Source organism: Nicotiana attenuata, chromosome 5, assembly GCF_001879085.1.
Source record: "Nicotiana attenuata strain UT chromosome 5, NIATTr2, whole genome shotgun sequence".
NCBI classification, from domain to species: Eukaryota; Viridiplantae; Streptophyta; class Magnoliopsida; order Solanales; family Solanaceae; genus Nicotiana; species Nicotiana attenuata.
Genome location: NC_031993.1, coordinates 5,412,536 through 5,420,216, shown reverse-complemented (window position 1 = coordinate 5,420,216; position 7,681 = coordinate 5,412,536).

Genomic DNA, 7,681 nt, shown 5'->3' with positions numbered 1-7,681 from the left:
ATGAAGTGCATAATTTACTTGATAGACCATATTAATTGATGCATTATTTTATTGGGGATTTGAGAAAATGATTTTGGAATGGAGTATATATGTTATAACAGGAAATAAAAAAATTGTCTTTTCTTTGATAATGCGTAAAGTTGCTAAGTAAAAAATAAAAATCTATTTTTTAGTATTGGCATGCACAAGTAAAAGTGAAACGGAGGGAGTATTTTTTTCTTCTTCTTCTATAAGCACAAGAATTATCACATCTTACTTTTAGAGGTCCTAAGAAAGGCAAAATGAACTCGAGCATCCTTTAATGAAAATCTTTCTTCCTTGTACGTATTGAATAGCAGTTCAGATCTATGTATGATAACACAATGTAGTGCAAACCTTTCTCCATCTTTTATCATCATTGACAAATGCACATTTCAAATTGGTCTACTGATCCAAACCCCAACCTGTTCTGCATAGCTACAGCAAGAGCAAGCTCTCCATGAGTGTGTGATCTCTATATTTTGTTTTGATCAAAGTTATTAGTAGAGTAGCTAATTTATTGCACCCGCATCAATACACTAATAGATATTTTCCAACTTTTTTCCAAAAAACCATCTTAAAAGTTCTACAGTACAATGTTCTCCATGTCAAATTAAGGTTTTTCAAACACAATAAAATTTTTACGCATAATCACATGCTCCGTGCTCAATTAGTTGTGGAAGAACTGCAGTTGAACTCCAGAAATTTAACAACATAGTGCAAGCGTAGTGCTCCACAATTTCCATCTCCACTTAAAATCTTAAATATGTAAACATTATTGATCTTCTGTTTTTAAGCAAGAGCATGTTTCATCTAACTTCAAAATTTAAACAATTAATTATCCTTGAACAAGGGATCGCGACCCCCCTTGGCGGCTTATGCATGTTTATCGCTATTCTATGCCGATGATAAATAAACGAATAAAAGAAGAAATAATAAAACATGCAACATTAAATTCTCAAAGTGGATCAGCTGCTATTAAAAGTTATCTACAAAAGCAAAAGCAGATAAATGATATTTCAACCGGTGCAGAAAATATAAAATTTGAAAAATCTATACATTGCAAAATCTGATGGGCAACGATATTAAGCAAGAATAGAACTCTTTTTTCGAATTTGAAAACACGTAAATGAGTTCAAAGTGAGATATTGTCACATAGCACAATTCAGCATTGAATTCAAAAACATAGAGTCAATTTCAAATTCTAAATTAATTCCTCCATCTTTTTAATGAAGAAGTAGTCCAAATTGATTGAATAATGCCTTTCGCATGAGTTCTAGCATAAAAACAGTGAAAACAATTGACAAGAATTATAAAGCAAGGCGGCAATGCCGAAAATAAAATGACATGCCAACTTAGAAATACCTTCGTCGGATCACCTCGTATTCAAACTATGAAAAGAAAATGCTAAGGCATTCTTGAATCACAGTAAAAATTCGTAGGCTGATCGTGAGATGAGAAAGAAGAGAGAGCGAAATTTGGGAAGGCACATTGAGAAAGAAAACGAAGATGCGCGAGAAGAAAAGATTCATGAGCAGTATATTATAATGGACCAATATATTTGCTTGGGAACTTCCAGGTATATTAATGCTGGAGTTCTAGTGTATTTTACCTGGAACTCCAGTATAATATGCTGGAGTTCAAGTATACTTTAAATGCTGGAACTGGATTATTGATTCGGATTTGTAAACAGTGTTTTCACTCAGTATTTATCTTTACATTAAAAAGTGACCTAAATTTCGGATTATTTTTGAAAATCGGGGCAATTTTTAAAACGACCAGTTGGTAAATCTGGCTATTTTTTAAATATCTCCCAAACGAAAAGGAGATAGAATTACAAGTGGCTAGCCCATGTTGTGACAATTGAAAAAGGGAAAAAAAAGAAAGAAAGAGCATAGTATGTAAATGGGGCCTTAACCCACTGCCAAGTTTATTAGGTGTAAGGAGAAAATAACACAAAAAGCTAAAGGATTTTGCGGAAGATAACGCATACACCACATATACTGGATTAGAAGTAGAAGCTCAGGAAAAAAGAAAATATTTCTACGCAGAGAAAGGAAAAAAAACTTTTTAGAAATTCAGTTTTTTAATTCAAAGTTGAAACCCCAATATCGTGATTCTTGATTCAAGGGATTTCATGTGCATCCTTGGATTTTTTCTCTCGAGAAGAACAAAGTAAAATTGCATTTGCTCTATACCAAGCCTATGAAACAATTATTGTTTCTTTAACTAAGGGCAAAGACAAGAAAAGGGAACTTAATTTATTCTGTATAGCAGTTAAGGAATTCTTAATTAGATGTGTTATACCCCATTTTAAAACTGGTTAGAATAAGGTACAACATATGGGCGATTCCGATTTGATTAAAGTTAAAGAGTCGCCACCTAATTATTTTATGGTGAATTAGGACACCTAAAGTAATGTTTAAAGTTAAACTCTATTAATGTCCACTCAACCTAATGTTCTAGGTAAGGGTTCAATTAATCTAAAGGGAGATTTTTAAGGCACCCTTTAAGATCCATATTAAATGATTAAACCGACCGGATCTAAATTTTATTAAGATCAAGTGTAAAAGCAACTATGTTTAAAGTCCAAGTATTAGAGAACAAGTTCGAGAAAAGTATTTTGTAAGTCCCGAATCAACCAAAAAAAAGCAGTTAGGGAAAATGTAGAAATATAAAAGTTCAATTGTATGTGCAAATGAAATTAAATTACTTAAACAACTCCTAGTCTCAAATGTCAAAATAGGCGTAAATCGAAAACATCTACGTCATGTTAAAAGAAGATTTGGCATGTATTCTTAAAAAAAAATGTCACGTTATTACTTAGCCAAGTGTAGAGCCAAATAGATATAATCTGAAATGAAAATGCTTCTTGATTTAGGAACGGTGGTGTGACGACCCAAAGGGTCATCACTTGTTTTCTCATTAATTCTGTGCTTCCGAGGCCTTGAAAACCTCATTTTTAGTCGCCTCCGATTTTGCATGCACAGTCCGGGCGCATTGCCGGAAAGCATAAGTATGAAATCTGTGTGAAAATGATGAATTTTGATATTATATGATTATGTTTGAATTTGGTCAACATTTTGGGTAAACGGACCCGGACCGTGATTTGACGGTCCCGGAGGGTCCGTATAAAATTATGGGACTTGGGAGTATGCGGAATCAAATTCCGAGATCTCAAGCCCGAAAATAAATTTTGTGTGAAATTGTTTTCTGAAATTAATTAAGGGAAAATGGAAAGGAAAATTTGATCAGAAGACTATGGTATCGGGCTCGTATTTTGGTTCTAACGCCCGGTTACAAGTCTTATATGTGATTTAAGCGCTTTCTGTAGAGTTGGTTTAAAACGGACATCATTTGAGTGTTTCGGACTTAAAAAATGGAAAATTTGTGTTTTATGAAAAGTTGGAATAAATCATGTGATTTGAGCTCGATTCTATGTATATGAATGTTATTTTGGCGTTTTTGATCGCACGAGTAAATCCATAGGATGTTTTTGAGGTTGTGTGCATAATTGGTTTGGAGGCCCGAGGGTCGGGTGAGTTTTGGATAGGCCACGCATTGCATTTTTGAATTTGTAAAGATCTGGTATGAAGGCTTCTGTGATTTTCGCAAATGCGAAACTGGACTCGCAATTGCGAGCTCGCAAATGCGAGCATTCGAGTCGCAATTGCGAAGTCTGGGAAATCCAGGCAGAGGTCGCAAATGCGAACGATTTCTCTCGCAAATGCGAGGTGTCGCCTTTCGCAAATGCGAAACCTGTCACCTAGACCGGGGGTTCGCAAATGCGAACTTAAGTGTCGCATTTCCCAAGCCTGGAGGGTTCGCCAATTGCAACCGACTTCACATTTCCCATATCTGAGGCCTGCAATTTTTTCATACTTAGACGAATTTTAACCCTCTTTCTTCATTCTTTCAAAACCCAAACTCCATAGGCGATTTTCCAAGAAACTTATCTTCTCAAATCATTTGTAAGTCAATTTTTACTTAACTTTTTTCAATCTTTAACATCATTAAACATGTTTTCATCTTAAAATCAAAGGATTTTCATGGGTGAAAACGGGAATTTTGGGTAGAACTTAGGTTTTCTTAAAATTGGGGATTTTGGACCTCAATTTGAGGTCCGATTTCAAAACTAATCTTAGATATAAAACTCGTGGGGGAATGGGTAAACCGGGTTTGGTTTCGAACCTCGGGTTTTGACCACGTAGGCCCGGGGGCGTTTTGGGAATTTTTTAGTAAAACTTTGGAAAATTTATTTTCATGCATTCAAATTGATTTCGATTAGCATTTGGTGATACATTCAAGTAATTTGTTGACTAGATTCGAGCGATTTGGTGGTGAATTCGAAGGGTAAAGCTATACTAGAGGCTTGAGTCGAGTTTTGGAGCATTTGAGGTAAGTGTTTGGTCTAACTTTGGCTTGAGGGAATAGGAGTAGAGTCTTATTTGCTAATAGCTATTTGTCGAGTACGGTGTATAGGCATGGTGACGAGTATCTATACATTGGTGTCGAGCATGACCCGTGAGTCCTAAATTGCTAAATTATCGAATTCTTAATTGTTGTTTATGAAGGACTTGGTTAAAAATCTTTAACATTGAGCCAGTAACTGTTTGAGATGGAGTATTGATTTAATTGTGTTAAGTAGAAATTGAATAAGTTTGGTTAAGCTGGATCTCCCTTGGCCGGGATAGTTTATTGTATTATCTTGTTCCTTGCCGGGATAGTTTATATTATTATCTTGTTCGCCTTTGCCGAGATAGTTTATTATATTATCTTGTTCCCTTGCCGGGATAGTTTATTATATTATCTTGTTCCCTTGTCGGGATAGTTTATATTAATATCTTTCTCCTTGCCGGGATTAATATTGTGTGTTGTGTTGAAAGAAATGGGATGAGGAAATGGGATCGTGTTGCACGCCTGCAACGAGAGGAAATTGAAACAAGTGAAAGTGGTTTGTTTTCCCTTATTTTGTGTTAGAAGGAAATCAAATGTAGTTTCTTTTGTTATTCCTGATATTCTGATTTAATCTGCTACCCCATAAGCAGTGTTCCCCCTCTCAGCTCTAATTGTTTATTTCCGCTATTATTTCGTTGTACTTGCATATATATCTGCACGGGCATTGTTTGGTAGTCTGGTCTAAGCCTCATCACTACTTCGCCGAGGTTAGGCCAGGCACTTACCAGCACATGGGGCCGGTTGTGCTGATGCTACACTCTGTGCATCTTTTTGCAAAGATCACAAGTACGGGCAGCAGCTTTTGGACAGCCGTAGGAGCATTTGGGAGCTGACTTCAGTCCAGAGATCCCGAGGTAGCCTTGCTGACGTCCGCATGGCCCGGAGTCTCTTCTATCCTTATTTCGTTTGTTGTCTTGTACCGGAACAAACAGTGTTGTATTTTATTCAGACTCTGTTTTTAGTATTCTATAGACGTCCCGTGAGTTAGTGACTCCAGTCTTGGGTAGAGGTTGTAATTGAATTTCCGCACTGTTTTCAGTTTATTTATATTTAAAACTTCCGTTTTTATATTAAATGTTCTCATTGCCTTAGTATTGTCGATGTTGCCTAAAAGGTTATAATTAATTGGCTTGCCTAGCTCCTAATAGTAGGCGCCATCACGACTCCCGATGGTGAAAATTCGGGTCGTGACAAGTTTGTATCAGAGCACTAGGTTACATAGGTCTCACAACTCTCACGGACAAAACTCGGTAAGAGTCTAAGGGATCGGTACGGAGACGTCTGTATTTATCCCTAGAGGCTGCAGAGTTAGGAAAACTTCACTCTTGTTCTTTCTTCTCGTGCGATCCTGTTCCCCAAATACTGATTGTCTTTCTACTCTGTTCTTTTGCAGATGGCGGAGAACAGGTGCTTCCTCTCTACCGCGCAGCAGCCCGAGCCCCCAGCAGTAGCTCCTACGAGGGGCAGAGGGCGAGCCGAGGCAAGGGTAGAGCTCAGCCCCGAGCAGCGGTCCCAGAGGTGGAGCCTCAATGTTGATTATGATGAGGAGGTTCCACCCCAGCAGCTCCGGTGGGCGCCAGCTCAGGTCCCAGAGGGGTTTATTAGCCACCCCCAGTTCTTCAGGACGCTTTGGTCAGGTTGGTAGGCTTTCTGGAGGGCGTCATTTGAGCGGGTTTGCTTCCAGGAGTTCAGCCAGCGGTGGCAGGTCAGCCGGTATAGTGGCTCAGGCCGGGAGTGAGATCACTTTTCAGGAGGCGGCCAACGTGGGCCGTAGAGTTGAGGTGGTCCTGCCACAGGGAGGCGGTCATAGAGTCGGATAAGAGGCCCACCATGCAGGCGGATTCCGTGGTACCTCGTCTGGAGGTTGAGGTACTTATGGTAGAGTCCATCCTCCCAGGCCCTTTCAGTCACTCCCCATGTCACTCATGGTAACTTCAGGTGGTCATTCAGGTCGACAGGGTCAGCCTCAGTTTCCTCAGCTGCAGCACTCGTGTAGATTTATGAGTTGTGGTGAGTATGGACAAAATAGGAGGGTTTGCCCGAGGTTGAGGAGTGCTCAGCCGTAGCAGTCGAGGTCTTACCATGCTTGTGGTGACCCGAGGCACATTGTCAGATTTTGCCCTCGAGCTTCGAGCAGCTTTCAGCATCAGAGTTCTTCGTACTAGGATTCAGGCACCAGAGGTTCCACAGCCTGCCCAGCCATCTAAAGGCAGTGGTAGAGGTGTTAGAGGTGGAGGTAGATGTCATAGAGGTGGAGTTCAGGCCGTCCAGAGGTAGAGGCCAGCCAGCAGCCAGACCAGAGGCTGAGTCTTCAGATGCAGACATTACAGTACCATTCTGAATTGTATTAGAGATGCTTCAGTGTTATTTGACCCTGGGTCTACGTATTCCTATGTGTCGTCCTATTTTGCACCTACCTGGTTATGCCTAGTGATGCTTTGGGTATTCTGTTTATGTATCTAACACGTGGGTGATTCTATATGGTCGACGCGAGTTCATCGTTCCTGTGTGGTTAGTGTTTGAGGGTCTTGAACCCGTGTTGATTTATTGCTCTTAGACATGGTGGATTTTGACGTTATATTAGGGATGGATTGGTTGTCCCGTATCATGTTATCTTAGATTGTCACGCAAAGACCGTGACCTTGGCTTTGCCAGATTTGCCCCGTTTGGAGTGAGAGGGACCCCAGGGCATACCACCCGCCAGAGTTATTTCATATGTGAAGGCTCGCGCATGGTCGAGAAGGGGTGTTTAGCTTATCTGGCGTATGTTTGTGATTCCACGCGCAGAGGTCCCTTCTATTGATTTTGTTCCTATTGTTCGGGAGTTCCCCGAGGTTTTCCCTTCAGACCTGCCGGGTATGCCGCCCGACAGGGATATTGATTTTTATATTGATCTGGCTCCGGGCACTCAGCCCATTTCTATCCCGCCGTATCGCATGGCCCCGCCAGAGTTAAAGGATCAGTTGCAGGATTTGCTGGAGAAGGGTTTCATTAGACCCAGTGTTTCTTCCTTGGGGTGCGGTTGGTGTTATTTGTGAAGAAAAAGGATGGTTCGATGAGGATGTGCATTGATTACCGGCAATTGAACAAAGTGACAATTAAGAACAGTATCCACCACCGAGGATTGACGATTTGTTCGACCAGCTTCAGGGTGCAAAGGTGTTTTCAAAATATAGACTCGAGATCTGGCTACCATCAGCTGAGG